This window comes from Erythrolamprus reginae, chromosome 4 (genome assembly GCF_031021105.1).
Source record: "Erythrolamprus reginae isolate rEryReg1 chromosome 4, rEryReg1.hap1, whole genome shotgun sequence".
Taxonomy (NCBI): domain Eukaryota; kingdom Metazoa; phylum Chordata; class Lepidosauria; order Squamata; family Dipsadidae; genus Erythrolamprus; species Erythrolamprus reginae.
Window position 1 is genome coordinate 46,538,402 of NC_091953.1, and position 22,778 is coordinate 46,561,179.

Consider the following 22,778-nt stretch of genomic DNA (forward strand, 5'->3'; position numbering starts at 1 on the left):
GGAAATCCCAGCAGCACAAAAACAGGTGCTTCACTGGCAACGGAAGTCCGGAGGCGGGGCATCCCAGCAGTGGTGGTGGGTTTGTAAGGTGAAAATAGTTTGTAAGAAGAGGCAAAAAAATCTTAAACCCCGGGTTTGTATCTTGAAAAGTTTGTATGATGAGGCGTTTGTAAGACGAGGTATCACTGTATTTTGAAACTCACTAACAATTCTTAAAAGGTAAATTAAAACATCTGTGTCACTTATCTCTAAAATGTCAAGAGAATAGAAGCAAATGATAGATTTGGAAAGGTGTAGGGAAATGCATACATGTGAAGACAATCATCTCAATAAATGGGGTTGTCTGGGCAGGTTTATAAAAACCAAACTCTCTCAAAGAAGAAAAGCTCTAAATCACGAAATGTTTTCCAGAGTAAAACCTTGAACTGAGCCTTTAAAACAATATAGAGTATAACCAGAAGAGATTCTTCAATATTGGATTGCCATGATTACAGTGGTGTATGCTCAGGAATAGTTACATTTTGGATCTAGTGTCCTAAAGTAGTGCGGGGATAACATTAGCAAATTTTAAGGGAAAGTCATAGAAGAAAGAGTGAAAGTTCCACTAGCCTAGTGTGACAAATTCGTAAGGTTGGGTTTTTTTTGATGTGTGTGTGTTTGTGTGTGCGCACGAGGATATTGGATAACAATACAGTACTCCTAAACATGGTTGGGATGGCAATTATGTAATGTTTGCTTCTGGTTCTCCCAAAAACAGTCTATCCAATATTATATCATTTATACAATGGGCAAAGATGATTTATATATTATTTCATGAAAGGAATCTATTAGTTGGATATAACTCAGCCAACCTGAGTCCCTGTGGAAAAGGGTGGCCTAGAAATCCAACTAACTAACTAACTAACTAACTAACTAACTAACTAACTAACTAACTAACTAACTAACTAACTAGTGATTCCAGGTTTGTTGGAAATCAAATTCTAGACCTAGAATGCCTTTAAGTGGAGTGTTTTCCTTGATAAGTCTTAGAAATTGCCCATCTCCTCTGTAAAATTGAAAATGGAACTAAAAAAAGGAAGAGGAATTGTATTTAGGCGGAGGTGCTATCTACAAATTTTATTTATTTATTTATTTATTTATTTATTTATTTATTTATTTATTTATTTATTTATTTATTTTGTCCAATACATAATACACATTGAAGAGAAAGATATGTAAAAACATAAGTAAAGAAAAGAATAGAAGAAAAGATATAAAAGTATAGGTGAACATATTTGAAAGGAAGAGAAGATAAATGAGATAAGGAGAGACAATTGGACAGGGGATGGAAGGCACACTGGTGCGCTTATGCACGCCCTTTAATACTCAAGCAAGGGGTGAACTAGGCTCTGTTTCTCAACCTTGGCAACTTGAAGATGGCTGGGAAATTCTGGGAGCTTCAAACCGCCAAGGTTGGGAAAAACACTGACTTATATTCTCTGCAATGAACTCTGAACATAGGCTGATCTTATGCAAGATCACAGTAAGGGAATCATTAAGTAGCTAGTTTAATTACGCTGTTTGGATTCTATTTGCAATTCGGTTTCTGTGATTGTTACTTTCTTGTGTTTCCCTTTTCCTAATAAACTCTTTTTATATATTGAGAGATTGTATCTAGTGTTTGGGTCACATTGGGTGTAAATTCTCTATAAAACCTTACTCTCATACAGCACAACATAGTTCCATAGTTACTCCTTGTGTTTCAGAATGTTTGCAAGATTTCTTTCAGTAAATAAATAAATACAATTTTAATTTCATGAATTTTCTTGGAGCTGAATAGAAAGCAAATGGTTAAAAAATTTCCCAGATGAACAAACTTTGGTCACCAGAAAGTTCAATCAAACTGGTGGCAACTTGTTATTGTATCTTTTTTATTATTATTATTATTATTATTATTATTATTATTATTATTATTATTATTATTATTATTTTGTCAATACAACACAGCAAACGAGATCACTATCCTGGATTTCGTATTTCATCACCAGTCGGTGCGTGATGTAGTGGCGAATTATGTTTGTCGATCCCAGTAAAGCGGCCTTTTGCAATTGACAGATGGAGATTTTGTTTATTATTATTATTATTATTATTATTATTATTATTATTATTATTTAGATTTGTATGCCGCCCCTCTCTGCAGACTTGGGGCGGCTCACAGCAGCAATAAAACAATATACAATAACAAATCTAATATTAAAAATCTAAAAACCCATTATTTAAAAAGCATACACACAAACATACCATACATAAAACTACATAGGCAAGGGGAGATGTTTTATGGGAAAAGGTTTTTGGGAAAATGTTTTTATAGTATATGACTATAATAATTAGTCATATAATTTTATCTACTGCTATTTATTAATCTTTACATGACATGGGAATGCATGAATACACCTTCTTGTTGTCCAGCCCTTTAATATTATATGACAAGGGTGTCAAACTCAAGGCCCAGAGGCCGGATCCGGCCTGCAAGGTGCTTAGATCTGGCCTGCAATTAATTCACGAAACAGCAAAAGAACCTTCCTGAGCTATGTTTTCACTGGCAGAGTTTGGCAGGAGGCCATTGCAGCCAAAATTGGAGCTTGGGAGCCCATTTTTGCTGGCAGCGAGCTCAGACTACCATAGGCACCCCCGACATGAATGATGTTGAGTTGGCTATACCTACCCCAGCTATGTCACCCCGGCCTCCTAAGGTGAAACACGACTCTGATGCATCTCTCAATGAAATCAATTTTGACACCCCTGTTATATGACTTATTCATATTATTAACCAATGTGTATTTATTTTAAGCTGTAGAATTATCCCCCAGCTATGCAACTTTAGTAAAGATAATTTGTTGAATATCTATAATGATATTCTATGCAACTTTAGTAAAGATATGGTAATTTGTTGAATATCATCATTTTCTCAGGGGGAGGGTTTAAGAAAACATACTTACAGTTCTATCAAAAATTGTATTTGGTGATTGTTTGAGAAGTAGACGTACCATTGACTAGTGTTATTGATTTCAAGGCGCATAATTTCTATTTCTCTCTTTTGCTAGAAATCCCACAGGGCTCAATTATAAAAGCATAATATGTTAAATAAAATATTTTTCTGAAAATACTGTTGGAAGAAACGTCCATCTGGGTTTTATTCCAAGTGGGGAGAAAGATACTGGAAACATGAAAGCTGTTTGGAAAGATGATTTAATGGTGGACCGGACCAGATGGTTTGAGGTCCTGGGCAATTGAGCACATGGGTAACAGAAAGAGAGAGAGAGAGAGAGAGAGATTTATACTCTCTCTTGAACCCTGCCTTGGAACTTCCTGTTCCTATGTATGTATTCTGATTGGTTGTCAGACTCCCATGGGGCCATTCAGGGGTAACTTTGTAGGTTGTCTTGAGTCCCAGGCTTGGTTGAATCTTGCTGGGTGATGTAATGAAGCTAATCCTATCATGTCCTGATGGCGAAGGTCCTAATCCCATCACCCTGGAGCTGATGTGGGTGGGTGGATAGGCAGGGAGATGTAGGTAATTGCTTTGTCTTTAAAAACATGTTTTTCCTTTTCTCATCCAGGAAAATATAATTTTCTGCCTTTTTAATATTTCCGAGAATATTCCATTCTTCCAGGAGTTGGGTGGCTGCTAACTTTCTACAGTACCTTTTGTAAATTTTACTTCACTTTTATCCACTTGTCATCTTCTTCCAAAAAGCTTGGAACATGTGCATGGTTCTCCCCATTTTTAAAAAAACCAAAGCAGGTCTGTGAGACAGATTAGGTGTAATCTGGATATTATACTGTATTTTAATTCTGCATGCTTAGTTTCAATCAAATTTTACACTGGAAGTGATCACCAATAAACAGATAGTAAAAGGTGTGTTAAACTTAGCCTCTTTTCTACTAGTAGTGTTGTACATGACCTTGAATGACCTCCTTCTCTTGTATGATTTCCTTTCATTAGAACAATGCAACGTGAAGGGTTGAGACTTTTCATAGGAGCTTCTGTTGCACAATGTGTAGCTCCAGGATCAATGTATGTGAATCTGGCTCCAAGCTATTTTTGTCTGTAAAGTTCACTGGGTAGTTTTTCTAAATCCCTGTTTCTTAACACCGCACCCATCTCTTCAGATTCTTATGAAGACATGTAAATGAAGTCAGAGCAATCGTGTGTGTGTGTGTGTGTGTGTGTGTGTGTGTGTGTGTATGTATATATATATATATATATATATATATTTGTACTTTGGCATAATGTTAAAATATTTGTGGATATTAAATTTCTGAATGTTGTGGATATCAATAATATTGAAGGCTAACGTGGATAATGCATACTATCCTGCTGTTCAATCTCTTTTTCTGAGCACGTTTGTAGACATAAAATTTATAGCATGTGCACATCTATACACATACAGTACTTTCATTCCAGTGAGGTTGAAGCACAAATTTTGCAAATATTATTCCTCCATGTCCACAATACAATGCAAGAGTTTGCTTTCCTCGTCCCCACCCCAGTTGCTAATTCTTTAATCTCTCTCCTCTCTCCTCTCATCACAATTGAATAGAGAAAATGCCTCTATCTTTCTCTGCCATATTACTGGGACATAGGCAGACATCTCTGTCTCCCTGCCCCCAACTCAGCCTGGGTTTCTCCCCCCCCCCCCTTCTCTTAACTCCACCAGTATAGCAGTGAGCTGAGCATGTGTATCTGTGTGCTCATAAAGGAGAGGGAGGGGGGGCGCGTAGGCCAAGCCTGCCTGTCGCCCGGAGTTTTAGTTTGCATTCTGAAGAAAGGAGGAAGGGGAAGGAGGAGGGAGAAAGGAGGGAGAATGTCTTGTTTGTGGCTTGTCAGCAATTGCTTGAGACAAGCTTCCATGTGTGAAAGCTACTTGGCATGAATGCATGGGCCGTACCAAGTCTTGCGGCAGCCAGAGGGGGAGGTAGAAGAAAACCGAGAGCAGACTGGAGCAGACAATAGGACCCGAAAGTATTCCCCCTAAGTCACTTTGATGTTGTCCTAGTGTCTTGGTGCCAAGAGACCAAAGGACTTGAGGGGAAGGGTGTCTGTTGCCTTTTCTTATTTATTTCTCTTCCTCACCCCTCCCCTCATTCGCCTTGGCGGAATGATTCTCCAGAAATTCTCCTCATAACACACAATTTAAAAAGAGAGAGAGAGAAAGAGAGAGAGAGGGAAATTGAGAGAGAGAGAGAAATTGTGAGAGAGAGGGGGAGAGGGAAAAGAGAAAGATTGTGTGAGAGAAAGAGGCAAAGGTAAGAGAGAGGCTACAATTTTTCCTTCGGTGGCCACAGGAGCAGGCAGCAGCCACAACAGAGACACAAGCACAAAAGCTGGGCTTCTTTTGCAGGCAGCCTTGAAGCTCTCCACAAGCTTGGCATGGAGAGAGGGGGCTCGAGGGGGGGCACACTCCTTCTTAAAAGCACCGGCTCCGTGGCTGTAGCGCAGGGAGTCCCTCGGAAAGGGGAGCCCAGGATTGGCGTGGCCCCTCTGCCTTTCCTGGCGCTTTCTCGTGCTTGAAGTAGCTTTGGCTCGGTGCTGTTTATGATTTGCAGTCGCGCTTCTCTCGCCCCGTTCCCCGCCTCCTCCCTTGCCGCGTCTTTAGGCGAAGCCCAGGAGGGAAAGAAAAGGGCGCGCAGGGGGGGGGGGAATTGTTGGGAAGGGGAGCGCGGAAAAGCAGGAGCTCCCGCGCTTAGAAAGCGTCTCCCTTTCCCGCTAAACCATCCCTCCCCTGCGCCGCTTTGTGTGTTTGTGTATGTGTGTGTGTGTGTTTGTTCACAGCTCCAGGTTGCTGAACTGGCCACCGCGATCGCACCGCGAGCAAGCAGCCCTTTGGGCTCTGGCTCCGTGTGGCTTCTTTCCCCAGAACCCAGCCCGACTCCGCCGCCGCCTCTGTGGCTCCTGCTCTTGCTTGCCTCTGCTGCTAAAAGGGGAAAAAAGGCAAAAGCTGGACGATCGCCCCGCGGCGGGAGCGCTCCGACTGGAGGAGTGTCGGGGCAGCGAAAGAGGCCGGGGGAAGAAAGAGGCAGTCCGAAACTTTTCTCAATTGGGATGGCGATGCGAGCCACCCGTTCCTCGGTTTCCCCTCGTGTGTGTGTGTGCGCGCGTTTCAAAAAAAGAAAGGATCACGCCCACCCGTGTAAAAAATTGTTCCGTGGTGTGGTTTTGTTTTGTTGTTCTCGGGAAGGTCCAACTTGTCAAGGCGTTTCGCTACTGGGTTTAAAAATCGGAAAGCACATTTAATTAAAAAAGAAAAGAGGAAGCGGGTATATAGCTCAAGTGCGTCGCTTGGATAAAGGACACAAAGCTTTACAAAAAAAAAAAAAAGCACCCCCCCCCCACCTGTTGGCTTCTTGTCTTGTCTGTTGTGTCTTTTTGAAGCTTTACCAGGCGATTAATACTGAGAAAGAAGTGGGAGGAGAAATTGGAATTTTTCACCCGCCTCTCTAATTGTACATATGGTTTTTTTAAAAAGAGAGATGCCAGGAAAAAGAGACCATGAATCTTTTGTCATTGTTACATACAGATTGTGTGTTTTTTTCTGAATGTAGTGGAAGCAATAAATAATTTTTGCAAGGACGCTTTATTTTGTGGAAGAGAGGGAGGAAAGTACAATTATGAATCTGGAAGATTTTAAAAAAATTAAGAAATGAGATCATTTATCGTTTTTCTAAACTGCTTCCTAAATGTTATGGTCTCAGCATAAGAGCATTGTTTATTCATACTGCACTGATGCTTTTGTGGATATAACTTTGTGCTTTTAAGGTAGTCTTTAAAAAGCTAAAAGGGCATTACCACTCCCTTTTAAAAAAACCTACCTTATTTTGTGGATTTTCAGTCTGTTTAAAATGGTGATAGTGGTGAAGTGAATTTCCTAAGATCTCTTTGCTTTTATCACATGTGGTCATGTCGTCATTGTAGTATGTTTTATTTGGGGACAAATAGCAAGAATTTGGAAATGCATGAAAAAGTCTTGAATGGTACAGATGTTACAAAATGAGCCATATAGAAGCACCCACACAGAAAGGTGTGTGTGTGTGTGTGTGTGTGTGTGTGTGTGTGTGTGTGTGTGTAGGAGATCATGCTTTCCCAGCCAAGGCCTGAAGGAGAACATTGTGTGTGTGTGTGTTAAAGAATCTAAGCAGGATGGGAAAGGGGGAGGGAGATTAAATTGCCCTGAGACCCTCCTCAGTCTAGCAAGGAAAATGGAGGCTCCTTCTCTTTCTGCAATGTTTAAAGCAGAAATCATGTCTAGCTTTGCACATAGTGTTCCTTCCTTGATAGTATTTGTGTAGCCCACATATTTTAGGAAACTTTACAATGTGGTTAGGGTGATCAATTAACATCCTGAAGTGGGGCAAGGCAGAGTGATAAATTATATTTTTAAATTTAAATTTACTTCTAAATACAGTAAAAGAAACTTAGAATATTTGAAGGAGTACATGTTGGGGAGGAAATAGATCAACAACAGAGAGAGGAGAAGGGAGCAGTTTACATGGACAGAAGACCTGTAGAGGTGAATGTGCTTGAACTATACAGTGACCTTAAATGTGATGATTTATGTATATCTCTGGCAGCAAAACTGAACATTTATCTATGCTTTTAAGTGTAGATATTATATATTTTTCAATGTACAAGTACAATTACATTGGTTAAAATACACTCTGCAAAAGTATACATTATGAAGAAGGAAAGATACAATGGGAGTTTGAATATACTGGTAGGTTGAGTGGGCAATTCTAGTACTGTATAGGCTCAGTTAACTTCATGGCCATTATTAAATATAAATGTTGACTTAAAAGAGGATCATTTGTCACTTGTTGACAATAAGAGTGACACTACTGTTTATGAAAAGGGATTGGTACATTTAACAAATGAAGAGAACTGGGAAGACAGTGCTTATAAAAAGTGAGTGAAGACTTCAGAGGAAACTGTGGCATAAATAATGTAATGAAAAAGCAATGATCTTCAATCTCTCCTGCTATTGTTGTTCATACCATTCTTAGATATTGTTGCATTTTGTCTGGTACTTACTTGTATAAACTTTTCTCATATTGATAATACTATTAAATGTGCATCTAATTTAAAGTGTTTCTCATGGGTATGATTTGTGTCAGAATAAGAAAACGTCAGATATGAAATACAGTACTTCATTTCAAAGACTTTAGAGGTACATTTCCCAAAAGTTTACTTTTTCCATGACGCAGACACTGTTAACAGGGAAAATTAATGTACTGTACATGCTAATAAAGTAGCTTTTTTTCTTCTTCTGCTTTTAATAGCAGGCATATTCTTTATCCCCTCAAAACTATATTGTGATGGCTACATTTTACATAAATACCTTAGAAAAATGTAAAAAAAATATCATTTACATATTGGAGAAAGTAACTTTTGAAACTCATAAAAATAATGTGGAATGTTGAGTATTGGTACAGTATGCATGATTCATTCTTATAGTAAAATGTAGTTTTAGGTCCATGAATTTGTTCAACTAGAATAAAAAACTGTTTTACTAGAAAAAGGCAGTCAGTTTGGTGTAGTGCTTCAGGCACCAGCCTAGAAACTAAGAGACCTTGAATTCTATTCCTGCCTTAGGCACAAAGGCAGCTGAGTGACCCTGGCCCAGTCAGATCCTCTCAATTTGAAAGCAGGACTGGCAAACCACTTCCGAAATCTGGCCAAGAAAACTGCAGGGACTTGTCCAGGCCATCTCCAGTCCAGGGGTACATGCACACCCACATAAAGCATTTTTAGATTTGTTTAAAATTTTGATCAACAGGATCAAGATATTTTACTTCTATGCATTTTTTTCTATTTCTATCCCCCCCCCCGTCAATGCGATCCACATTATTTCTGTTTTCCAGGTAAGCATATACTACATACATAAAACTGAAATCAGAATGGATATTGATCTCAGACTGATTTTATCCTGATGAAAGCATCTCACAACGTCATTTTTTTCTTTTGCAATGGTTAAATATGCTTAAAATATGGATTTTAAAATAAAATAAAACTTCTTAGCGAAGTCTATGTCACTTATTATTATTGCTTCCCATTAAGAATTCCCACCTGCTTGATTGTAGCTTGTAATGCTGGTATCTATCTACTCATGGCTTTTTGATACCCCATTTAATTTCAATCTAGTTCCTATTAGGTAAATCACAAAGCCCAACAACAGTAATGTACTAATTGGCCCCTTGGTAGCAGACTGAAAATAAATGCAAGAAGTGTTAAGAGGAGAATAAAAATGGGGTTTATCTAACGTAGGAAAGAAAGCCCCCGAAAGTATGTTGAAATTAACACATTTATAAACTGGTACAATTTGAAAGTTTCATTTCTAGAAAAGACATCAGGATGATACTGCTGTTTTCCTTAAAATAGATTTGAAGGAAAGTAAAAGGAAAACCTTTGTACAGTACTAGATTTTGTCTCTTTTACTCTTTCAGAGGGATTATTCTGATTAGAACAATTATTTTACTATTTATTTATTATTATGAATTTATTAACAATAATAAATTCACTGATTAGTTAGCTGAAGTAGAACAAGTACTTCCTTTCCATTTTATCTGATTTTATCCTGTCTTATTCAGAAGCAAAAGGCAGACTAGATAGCTTCCCGCTTTCATTTCCCAATACTATCACAACATAGGTTGGTTTCGTCTAAGAGGAAATGACTGCTCAAAAATCACCTGGTGAGTGTCGGTTGCTACAAGTTGACTTGAACTTGCTGTTTTTGTCAAGTTCCTGTATTTACCTTAACCACTGCACTAGATCAACTCCTTGACAAATTGTACTCCAGAATGTTAGAATGAAGTGTTATAAAGTGGCTTTCTCCATCTTGATAGCCGCCAGATAACCATAATTCCTATCATAATTCCTATCATTCTCAGCCAGCATGGGCCTTACTGCTTGGGATGAGGGATATTTCAGATCAACACACCTGGAAAATGCTAGTTTGCAGACTTCCAACATGCTACGTTGTGAATACACTAGTTAGTAGAAGACTGCCTAAGAAGTTGTAAAGTGTTGGGAAGGTTACAGATAAGAGACTAAAGAAAAAGCCAAACAAAAAGTATCCTGCTGTGATTGTGATTCACCTCTTGTGGCAATTTTATAACTGGAAATAAATAAGGGAAACTAAATATGCCATGTTGGCTGCCAAGAGTCATCAGGTTACATTGGATATAAATATAATAAATAGATAAACTGAATACAGTAGTCCTCAATTTACAACAGTTCATTTAGTGACAGTTCAAAGTTACATCACTGAAAATGTCAGGGAGGAAACCTTAATAACCTTGTTATTAATTTAGCATTGCAGTGATTCACTAAGGGACGTACATAAACGCACCATTGTGCCTACCATCATTGTCCTACTAGCTAATTTACCTGTACCTACTCTGCTAATGTTTTTTAATTTATTTATTTATTTATTTATTTATTTATTTATTTAATTAATTAATTTGTATGACACCCCTCTCCGCAGACTCGGGGCGGCTCACAGCAGTAATAGAAAAACAATATACAATACAAAACTAATAATTTAAACTAAAAACCCATAATTTAGAAAACATGCACACAACATACCATACATAAACAATATAGGCCTGGGGAAGTTATCTCAGTTCCCCCATGCATGACGACAGAGGTGGGTTTTAAGGAGCTTACGAAAGGCGAGGAGGGTGGGCGCAATTCTGATCTCTCAGGGGAGTTGGTTCCAGAGAGTTGGGCCGCCACAGAGAAGGCTCTTCCCCTGGGTCCCGCCAAACGACATTGTTTAGTCGATGGGACCGGAGAAGGCCAACCCTGTGGGACCTAACTGATCGCTGGGATTCATGCGGCAGAAGGCGGTCCCAGAGATATTCTGGTCCGATGCCATGAAGGCCTTTATAGGTCATAACCAACACTTTGAATTGTGACCGGAAACTGATCGGCAACCAATGCAGACTGCGGAGTGTTGGTGTAACATGGGCATACTTAGGGAAGCCCATGATTGCTCTTGCAGCTGCATTCTGCCCAATCTGAAGTTTCCGAACACTTTTTAGAGGTAGCCCCATGTAGAGAGCGTTACAGTAGTCGAACCTTGAGGTGATGAGGGCATGAGTGACTGTGAGCAGTGACTCCCGGTCCAAATAGGGCCGCAACTGGTACACCAGGCGAACCTGGGCAAACGCCCCCCTCACCACAGCTGAAAGATGTTTCTCTAATGTGAGCTGTGGATCGAGGAGGACGCCCAAATTGCGGACCGTCTCTGAGGGGGTCAGTGATTCCCCTCCCAGGGTAATGGACGGACAGATGGAAATGTCCTTGGGAGGCAAACCCCACAGCCACTCCGTCTTATCAGTTGAGTTTGAGTCTGTTGACACCCGTCCAGACCCCAACAGCCTCCAGGCACTGGCACATCACTTCCACTGCTTCGCTGGTATGTTTATACCAGTACCTACTATCTTGTACATGTTTGTAAATAAGTAAATAAATAAAATAAAAATAAAGAAAAGTCAAAAAATGGGGCAAAATTGACAATTTTCTCACTTAACAAAATAAATTTTGGGCTTAGTTTTGATTGTAAGTTGAGGACTACCCGTACTATTTTTTAAAATTTGCAAGAAAAGTGCTGATGGTCATTTAACTAATTATTTTATAAAATCCATCTGCATGTCTCTGATTAATATTCTGGGCAGACTACAGTTAACAGTCAACAGCATTTTTTAAAAAACCAGACTGCTTCACCAACATAGTTCCTGTCTAGCAGACATTCAAGCCACAAACTTTGTTATACAGTACTGTGTAGAATATTCATGCTTTGCAAAATGAATTGACCATGTTATTTTGCTGGACTATTTGCTTTTGTTTACAAATATGCATACACATTTACAGGAAAAAAGATTATTGTTGATTATGTTTGCTCTACCATGTGGATATATGTGCTCGGATATCTCTGCTAAAGCTGTATTCTTGTTTTCTGCTTCACTTGGCTTGTGGGAGAGACAATATGTTCTAGTACCGTGATGGCGAACCTATGGCATGTGTGCTACAGATGTCATGCGAGCCATATTTGAGGGCACATGAGGTGTTGCCCTATGTCAGCTACAGCACACTGGCCAGCCGATTTTTGGCCTTTCAGAGAATGTGTGTCTGTGTGGGGGAAGGGCTGTTTTCGCCTTCTCCAGGCTCCAGGAAAGCCTCCACAGCCTGAGGAGGGTGAAAACGGCTCAATGCCCCAACTGGAGGTTCATTTCCTTACTTCCAGTTGGGCTGCTAGGTCCGTTTTTCACCATCTCCAGGCTCTAGAGCAGATCTGGGTCAGATGCGGCCCAAGGGCCAGATGCGGCCTGCCCGCTGTCTGTGACTGGCCTGCGGAGGTTGGTCCAGCTTTTCTAGATAAGAACCGGGTGTTCAATATATAATATATAATATATAATATGTAATATGTAATATGTAATATGTAATATATAATATATAATACTGTATATAATATATAATATATAATATATAATATTATATATATAATATATATATATATATATATATATATACCCTGTTTCCCCGATAGTAAGACACCCCCGATTGTAAGACGTATCGGGGGTTTCAGGGGGGTCGGCTAATATAAGCCGTACCCCGAAAGTAAGACATATGTCTTACTTTCGGGGAAACACGGGGGGTATTGCCGCCTCCCTCTCATCTAGCTGCGCGCCGCCTCCTGCCCACGTCCGCACCGTCCCCCTCTCCATACGTCGCCGCGCCGTCCCCTGCACTTGTCACTGCCGCCTCTGCAAATTTACTCGGGCACGTCCCTACTCCAAAGAAACCTCCCCCCCCCGCCCGTCACAGAAGGTAAAATGCATATACACTAAAAAGACACATTTTACACAGTTTTTTTAGCTGTCAGTGCCCCTTTAACAATATAAGACATACCCCGAAAGTAAGACATAGTGGGGCTTTTGGGGATAAAAAGAAAGTAAGACACTGTCTTACTTTCGGGGATATATATAATATATAATATTATAATATAATATAATATAATTATATATAATTATAATTTATAATTATAATATAAATAACTCAGTTCTACCCAATAATATACAGTATTGGGTAGAACTGAGTTGATTATATTAGTCCGGCCCTCTAAAACCATCCCAATTTCTCATGTGGCCCTGAAACCTGGGGAAGATGAAAATGACCACTCCCTGCCTTCTGGAAGGCCAAAAATAATCTGGAATCCATTTTTCGCCATCCACAGGCTCCTGTGAGGTGCTGCGGCCTAGAAGTGGAGCTCTTGTCTTACAATCAGGAGGTTGTGAGTTCGATCCTAGCTAGAGGCAGATGTAGGGTCTCCTGCTTGGGCAGGGAGTTGGACTAGATCAGTGTTTCCCAACCTTGGCAACTTGAAGATATTTGGACTTCAACTCCCAGAATTCCCCAGCCAGCTGGCTGGGGAATTCTGGGAGTTGAAGTCCAAATAGCTTCAAGTTGCCAAGGTTGGGAAACACTGGAGTAGATGACCTGAAAGGTCCCTTCCAACTCTGTTTATTTGTTATCTGTGGCTTCAGTGAGCCCTGGACACATGCCCAGGGTTGGGGGAGCAGGACAGGGAGGATTGTGCCTTCATGTGCAAGGGGCAGGGCATTGCATTATAGATTATAGGCACACATACATGCGCTGTTGCACATGCCCTTTTGGCACCCGAGCAAAAAAAGGTTCCCCATCACTATACTAGTGGATTAGAGTTACGACCTAGAAGTCAGATTTTGCTAACTTGAGATATAACCTGAGACAAATTACTAATACAAGACTAATTCTTTACTTCTTCATTTCAGACCTATTTTTCAAGATAGATACTAATTCTGTTACACAGTATGCGTATTTAGATATTTGAAAGAGCCAGTTGGCTGTAGAAATTAAGGAGTTTCCTTAGAAACCTATGGACTGTTATAGTCTTGGTTTAGGCATGAAAACACAGCTGGGTGACATTGGGCCAGTCACTGTCTCTTAGCCCAGCTCACCTCATGGGGTTGTTGTTATGAGGAAAATAGGAGAAGGGAAGATAAAATAACATTATTTAGGTTCCCCTGTCCACCTCTAGTCCCCCCTGTTATTATAACTTATTAGAAAAGTTATTTGTTGTTAACTCTTATTGATTATAGTAATATATATTAGTGTTCCAACATATACAGGACATTGTGGGAGGTACATGATAGATTATTTATGCCTTCATTTATTTGTTTGTTTGTTTGTTTATTTATTTTGTCCAATACACAATGAGGGTTTTAGTGGGTATATATCAATATACACATAGTAAAATACATGATGAAGGTTATAGAGGAGATACTCATAGTAAAATATATCTAAGAAATAATAGAAAAGAAGATATAGGAATAGAATACAGTGGAACCCCGACATAAGAGCTGCTCTACTTAAGAGCAACTCGAGATAAGAGCTGGGAGGGGAGAGATATTTTTGTTCTACTTACAAGCCCAAATTCGAGATACAAGCGCCAAGGAGCTGTCTCCTGAAGCCAAACGCTAACTTCCGCGTTCGGCTTCAGGAGACAGCTGCGAAGCGGCGCGCGTGTTTTAAAAGGTTGCAGCCGGCCTGGGGGGCTCGGGGGGGGGGTGCTTGCAGCTTTCTTTCTTGCTCTTTTTCTTTCTCTCTTTTACCTTCCCTTCCTCTATTTCTTCTTTTCTTTCTCCTTCCCACCTTCTTCCCTCCCTCCCTCCCTTCACTCATTCCTCTCTTACTCTCCCCTTTCATAAGTTTCCTTGCTTCCTTCCTCTGTTCCTGTCCCTTCCCCCTTTCTTTCTTTCTTTCTTTCTTGCTCTTTTTCTTTCTCTCTTTTACCTTCCCTTCCTCTATTTCTTCTTTTCTTTCTCCTTCCCACCTTCTTCCCTCCCTCCCTCCCTTCACTCATTCCTCTCTTACTCTCCCCTTTCATAAGTTTCCTTGCTTCCTTCCTCTGTTCCTGTCCCTTCCCTCTTTCCTTCCTTCCTTCCCACCCTCCGTCCATTCATTCACCCATTCCTCTCTTGATCGCTTAAAGCCGGTCCCTGGTGCAAAAAGGGTTGGGGACCTCTGTCCTACAGGATTGGGTGGCAGAGAAGTTGAACATATGTAAATTTAAAAGTTTAAGAAAGTTTACAAGTTAAGTGAAAGAAACTTCATTATTCATTTATATGTACATGTACATTTCTTCATTAAAAACATGTCTTTCTGCATAATTTAGACTAACTTTGTGAGTTTTTTGAGGGCTGGAACCAATTAAAATTATTTACATTAATTCCTATGGGGAAAAGTCGTTCGAGATAAGAGCTGCTCGACTTAAGAGCCCAGGTCCGGAACGAATTAAACTCGTATCTCGAGGTACCACTGTATATCAATGAAAGAATAGAAGAAGAGATATAGGAATAGAGGAAAGGTATAGGAGATATAGGATAGCAATAGGACAGGGGAGGGAAGGCACTCTAGTGCACTTGTACTCGCCCCTTACTGACCTCTTAGGAATCTGGATAGGTCAACTGTAGATAATCTAAGGGTAAAGTGTTGGGGGTTTGGGGATGACACTATGGAGTCCGGTAATGAGTTCCACGCTTCGACAACTCGGTTACTGAAGTCATATTTTTTACAGTCAAGTTTGGAGCGGTTAATATTAAGTTTAAATCTGTTGTGTGCTCTTGTGTTGTTGTGGCTGAAGCTGAAGTAGTCGCCGACAGGCAGGACGTTGCAGCATATGATCTTGTGGGCAATACTTAGATCTTGTTTAAGGCGTCTTAGTTCTAAACTTTCTAGGCCCAGGATTGAAAGTCTAATCTCATAGGGTATTTTACAGGCAGAATGACAATCAAGTCATGTTAAGGAAGTATTTCCTGCTCATCTTAATTGTTTAACAGTTGGCCTTCAAAGTCAACAGTAACATCTTAAATGGTCCCCACCATTAAATAAGTAACTACCATAGATCTTTCTTCACAGGCAACATGCAATGCCTGTGCCAGTTAGCAGCCTTGCTGTATTTTGCACTAACTACAACTTTTAGTCATTTTTCATGGATAGCTCCATGGAGAGCATGTTGCAATATTCAAGATGTAACAAAATCAAGGATAATCACCAGTTGAAAAATGATGTAGGTAGTCTACCAATAACTGTGCTAATTAATTGTGCATAATTAATTAGCTGTGAATTCAGTAATAATTGAGGATCAAAAACACATTCCAATAATAAGAATCTACTCTGTCAAAGACAGTGTAATCCTATCAAAAACTAGTTGAACCTTAGTCCTTATGTCCTATTTCCTATTTAATTAACAATCTCCCCAGAATCAGTGTGTCTACTTTGTATGAATTTAATTTTAAGTTTTTTTTTTTTAACCTATTCTATTATCAGACAATATTTAAGGCTAGTGGTTGCTCTCTCTGAACTACCGGGAGATAGTAAGAAACAAGGGCATAGGGTGAGGTATCATCAATACGCGGATGATACCCAGTTGTACATCTCCACCCCATGTCTAGTCAACGAAGCAGTGGATGTGATGTGCCGGTTGTTGTATCCTGTAATGGCTACCTTGTAACTCTGTAAATAGTTTGTTCCTCTTTCAGCGCTGTCTGAGCCCAAGCAGGAAGTCGCTCCTGATTGGCTCAGACGCGGCCGGCTCTAGCTTTGGCGGGAACCGCAAATATATAAAAGGAGCGGTTTCTCCAGGCAGAGTCAGTCGGTACTCGCTGAATTGTCACTTTGCCTTGCTGAGCTGTCACTTGTTCTCTGAGCTGAATAAAAGTACCGATTGCTCAAACCCTGCCTCTGGGTCTACTTCACTGGCGACGAACGGACGGAAGAAACTTCGCGTGCAACATGAACAAAATCCAGATCGGCCAGGCTCCGGAACTCTTCGATCCCGAGAAATCGACATGGGACGAGTACATGGCCACCTTCGAGATCTTCCTCGAGGCGGCGGGAATGCAGGACGCCGAAGCCGATCGCAGACGGGCTATTTTCCTTAACTACTGCGGCGCAGAAATCCGTAGACTTGCCCAAACTCTCACCGAACCGGAACAAGCAAGAGCCACAGCGTGGGACGTCCTACAACAAAAACTGGCGAGCCATTTCAAGCCGACCAAACCAGCCATGGTTTTTCGGCATCAATTCCATATGATGGCTCAGAGGGAAACCGAGTCGATCAGCCAGTTTACAACGCGGCTTCGAACGGTACTTGCTCAATGCAAGTTTAAAGACCCGGAAGCTCGCCTCACCGACGCCTTGGTTTTCGGCATGAAAAGCAGCACGGTGAGAAATAAACTCCTCACCGAAGAAGAGCCGACTCTACAAACCGTGATTAAACTGGCGCAAACAGCAGAAGCAGCCGACGCAGCGGCGAGAGAATTGAAAGAGCACGGAAGGCGAGAACTCATTGCAAAAATCGACTCCGCGTCTCCCAGCGCCGTGGAAACAGACAACCTCAGCCAACAAGTTTCCAGCGGAGACAACTGCCTCCTGGTGCAAGACCAGCCGAGACACCTGAGAGCTACTCACCCAGCCCCCTGCGCGGGCTGCCGGGGAAATCACCAGCGCCACCGATGCCCCTTCCGAGACGCTACGTGCCGCCGTTGCAACCGGAGAGGCCACATCGCCATCGCATGCAGAGCAACAGCGCCAGAGGAAACATTTGCCACACCGCAACACCAGCGACCTCAAAACCAGACCCCCCAATCGCGAGAAAGGAGACCATTCCGCAACGCGGGTCAAAGGAACTACTCAACCGCTAACCGCGACTACTATAGAGGTAACTCTCAATTTTCCGTGAATAACACGGCAACCAAAAAAGGGGCTAAAATTGTTATATCACTGTTACTCAATAACCAACCTTGCTCAATGGAGCTGGATACGGGCTCTAGATATACCATCATGCCCTGGGAAAAATTTAAACTGTATATGCCTAATGTATCTAAGGCTGACCTAAATCAAACCTCTTTGGTGATTAGAGACTTTCAGGGGGGTGTAATCTCGGTCTTGGGAACAGCAAATGTACCTATCGCATTCAAGAATGTTAAATGTACCCTTCCCATGCTTATTGTAACAGGGGCCAAGCACTCTCTTCTGGGTTTAGCATGGATGGAACCACTGGGGATCGAGATTTCGGGTGTGTGTAATGTAAACTGTTATGATATGCCTAATTTTGTGAAAGAGTTCCCTGAAGTGTTCAGCCCCACACTGGGATTGTATAAGGGGCCCCCTATATCTTTCTCTATTGACCCCAAGGTCCCACCGATCAGACTAAAACCTCGCAGGGTCCCCCTGCCGCTCCTCCCCAAACTAGACATACAGCTGGACAAACTCATTAGCCAAGGTATTTTGGTCCCTGTGGAACAGGGGCCATGGGAAACTCCCATAGTTACCCCTCTGAAGCCAGATGGCTCTTTAAGAGTTTGCGCTGATTACAAATCGACCCTGAACAAGGCACTCCAACACCACCCCTACCCCATCCCGGTTGTGCAACAACTGCTACACTCCCTGGGGGAGGGAAAAAGGTTCGCAAAGATCGACCTGGCGCAAGCTTACCAGCAACTTCCGGTCGATGAACAAACAGCAAACGCTCAAACAATTGTAACGCACAGGGGGGCTTTCAAATGCACGAGGTTACAGTTTGGGGTAAGCATAGCCCCAGGAATATTCCAGAGCATTATGGAACGCCTATTGTCAGGGGTAAATGGGGCCATTCCATACTTTGATGACATCTTAATTGCAGGGGAAAACCAGGAACAAGTAAACAAAAGAATAAGGGAAGTACTTAAGAGGTTACAGGACAAAGGTTTAAGAATCAAGCCTGATAAATGTGTCTGGGGAACCAACAGTATAGAATTCCTAGGATATAAAATAGATAAGGAAGGTATCCACCCCACAACAGAGAAGCTGAGAGCAATTAGAGAAGCCCCAGAGCCACGAGATAAGAATGAGTTGCAGGCATTTTTGGGCCTCCTTAATTTTTATTCCGTTTTTTTAAAGCAGAAGGCAACAGTAGCAGAGCCTCTCCATCGTTTACTCCAGAAGGAAGCCCGCTGGACATGGGGGAAAACTGAACGTGAAGCTTTTTCTCAAATAAAAAATTTATTAACTTCTAATAGTGTAGTAGTCCAATATAGTGCTTCACTACCCATTAGGCTCACGTGCGACGCTTCGCCGTACGGCATAGGAGGAGTCCTAGCTCACGTTCTACCTAATAAGACAGAGGCCCCAATAGCATTTTTTTCAAGAACCATGACCAGCACAGAGAGGAATTATAGCCAGTTAGACAAGGAGGCTCTAGCATTAGTGGCAGGGGTAAAGAAGTTTCACAATTACATTTTTGGAAGAAGTTTTGAGCTAGTCACTGACCACAAACCCCTACTAGGCCTGCTAGCCCCCAACAAGCCCACTCCACCTTTTATGTCTCCAAGACTAATCAGATGGGCTCTTTTCCTCTCAGGGTATCAGTATGAGCTCACCCACAAGGGGGGGAAGGAAATCAATCATGCAGACGGTCTCAGCAGATGCCCCATAACAGACTTAGTGGAAGACCCTGTTCCTTCCATAGATGTGTTAATGATAGAACTCGATGAAAACCCACTAACCACAGCAAAAGAGGTAGCTGCACACACGCAGCAAGATCAAATCCTTAAACAAGTGGTGAACTGTGTTCTAAAGGGATGGCAAAATGATGTTGTGAAACCTGAATTGTGTGATTTTAAAAACAAAAGGCTTGAGTTATCATATGTAAAAGGTTGTTTGCTGTGGGGGGATAGAGTGATCATCCCCAAAAGCCTAAGGGGAAAGGTACTCAAAATGTTACATGTGGGTCATCCTGGGATTGTCAGGATGAAGAGCCTGGCAAGGGGGCATTTATGGTGGCCAGGGCTGGATGCTGATATTGAAAGTTGGGTTTCAAAGTGTGATCCGTGCCAAGAGTCACGGCCCAGTCCCCCCAAAACAACTCCGGCTGAGTGGGAACAGCCTGCTGGTCCTTGGTCTAGAATCCACATTGATTTTGCTGGCCCAGTGGGGTCTCAGTATTTTTTAATAGTGGTTGATGCCTTCTCCAAATGGTTGGAAATAATAGCAATGAACAACATAACCACAAGTGCCACTATCAAGGTATTGAGCAGACTGTTTGCATCCCATGGTTGCCCAGATCTCTTAGTGTCTGACAATGGGCCACAGCTAACAGCCAGGCAATTCGAATTGTTCCTAGATGGCCTAGGGATCAGGCATGCCCTCATCTCGCCTTATTCGCCCTGGGCTAACGGATTGGCAGAACGTTACGTACGGGTGGCAAAGGAGGCATTGCGCAGGTCAGGCCCTGGGGATGTGCAACAGAACTTGGACCAATTCTTACTCACCCAACACATTACCCCTAACTCGCACACACATGTAAGCCCTGCAGAGTTATTGATGGGAAGGAAGTTGAGGTCACCACTAGACAGGTTAAACCCAAGGTTCTGTGTTAATGACAACCAATTGTGTACAAAACCTGAAAGAGAAATGTATTTGGGACAAAATGTATATGTAAAAAGTTTTGATGGAAATGTAAACTGGATGAAGGGAATTATTGTTAAGCAAAATGCACCTAAGACCTATGTTGTTAAACTAGAGGATGGTCGTTTGTGGAAACGACACATAGACCACATTCGGAAGCGAACAGAAAATCAATTGCCACAAACCGCTGACATGGACTCTCCCCCTTCAACAGACTTTAGTACATTGCCCGAAATAAGAGACATGCAAAGAGACTTATCGGGCCAGGGGGAACCATCCAGCGACGCCGAACCATCCTCGTCCTCCGAAGCCTGCGTTGGGCCCGCCAGGCCAAGTCCGCCACACCGGGAGAACAGCGGCGAGCCATCCTCCACAGTCAGTGGCGAAGGAGAAATTGAACTGCGCAGGTCAGCGCGAGCTCCTCAGAGGCCCCACCGATTGGACGACTTTGTCACATGGCTTTCTTGATGGATGTGTCCAACTATGAGGGGAGGGGTGTTGTATCCTGTAATGGCTACCTTGTAACTCTGTAAATAGTTTGTTCCTCTTTCAGCGCTGTCTGAGCCCAAGCAGGAAGTCGCTCCTGATTGGCTCAGACGCGGCCGGCTCTAGCTTTGGCGGGAACCGCAAATATATAAAAGGAGCGGTTTCTCCAGGCAGAGTCAGTCGGTACTCGCTGAATTGTCACTTTGCCTTGCTGAGCTGTCACCTGTTCTCTGAGCTGAATAAAAGTACCGATTGCTCAAACCCTGCCTCTGGGTCTACTTCACCGGTGCCTGAAAACTGTTGGGGTCTGGATGGGTGTCAACAGACTCCAACTCAACCCTGATAAGATAGAGTGGCTCTGGGTTTTGCCTCCCAAGGACAATTCCATCTGTCCATCCATTACCCTGGGGGACGGATTATTGACCCTCTCAGAGAGAGTCCACAACTTGGGCGTCCTCGATCCACAGCTTACATTAGAGAAACATCTTTCAGCTGTGGCGAGGGGGGCGTTTGCCCAGGTTCACCTGGTGCACCAGTTGAGGCCCTATCTGGACCGGGAGTCACTGCTCACAGTCACTCATGCCCTCATCAACTCGAGGTTCGGCTACTGTAACACTCTCTACATGGGGCTACCTTTGAAAAGTGTTCGGAAACTTCAGATCGTGCAGAATGCAGCTGCGAGAGCAATCATGGGCTTCCCTAGGTATGCCCATGTTACACCAACACTCCGCAGTCTGCATTGGTTGGCGATCAGTTTCTGGTCACAATTCAAAGTGTTGGTTATGACCTATAAAGCCCTTCATGGCATTGGACCAGAATATCTCCAGGACCGCCTTCTGTCGCACGAATCCCAGCGTTGGCCTTCTCTGGGTCCCGTTGACTAAACAATGTCATCTGGCGGGACCCAGGGGAAGAGCCTTCTCTGTGGAGGCCCCGACCCTCTGGAACCAGCTTCCCCCGGAGATTAGGATTGCCCCCACCCTCCTTGCCTCCTTAAAACCCACCTCTGCCGTCAGGCATGGGGAAATTGAGTCATCTCCCCCAGGCCTATATAGTTTATGCATGGTATGTTATTGTGTATGTTTTGTTTTGTTTTTTTAAATAAGGGGTTTTTAGTTACTTTTAAATATTAGATTTGTTGTACATTGTTTTATTATTGCTGTGAGCCACCCTGAGTCTACGGAGAGGGGTGGCATACAAATCTAATTAATAATAATAATAATAATAATAATAATAATAATAATAATAATAATAAAAAAACAATAGAGACGGATGTCCTCAGCTATCCCAGTTTATGTAGAAACATCAAGCAAAGTAAGATTGAATCTTCTGGTATCTTGTTGATCAATGATCTAATTCCATGATGGCGAACCTATGGCACATGTGCCACAAGTGGCATATGGAGCCATATCTGAGGGCACACGGGGCGTTGCCCTATGTCATTTCCAGTGCACATGCGCACACTGGCCAGCTGGTTTTCAGCCTTGGGGAAGGGTGTTTTTGCCTTCCCCAGGCTTCAGGATGCTTCCCTGGAGCCTCTAGAGTGTGAAAAATGACCCAGTGGACAAACCAAGAGTTTGGAAAAACGCACTCTTCTGATTTGCCCATTGGACTGTTTTTCGCACTTTGGAGGCTTCAGGGAAGCCTGAGGGTGAAAAGTGGCCCAGTGCGGGGGGGGGGGAGGGAGAGATGCACGAGAGTGCACGCATGTGCGGTGTGCATGTGTGTGGTGTGTGTGTGTACGCGCTCCCATTTTTGCCCCGCA

The 22,778-nt window shown here is 42.3% G+C and overlaps 1 protein-coding gene across 1 annotated transcript in view; it reads left to right on the plus strand.

Annotated features, from left to right (window-relative positions):
• Window positions 1-5,205: 5,205 nt before the first annotated feature.
• BCL9 (BCL9 transcription coactivator) overlaps window positions 5,206-22,778 on the plus strand; it is a 155,188-nt gene continuing 137,615 nt past the window's right edge. Inside the window, exon 1 of the mRNA XM_070750231.1 lies at window positions 5,206-5,289. The gene's annotated coding sequence lies outside the window, so the exon portion shown is untranslated. The remainder of the gene's footprint in view (window positions 5,290-22,778) is intronic.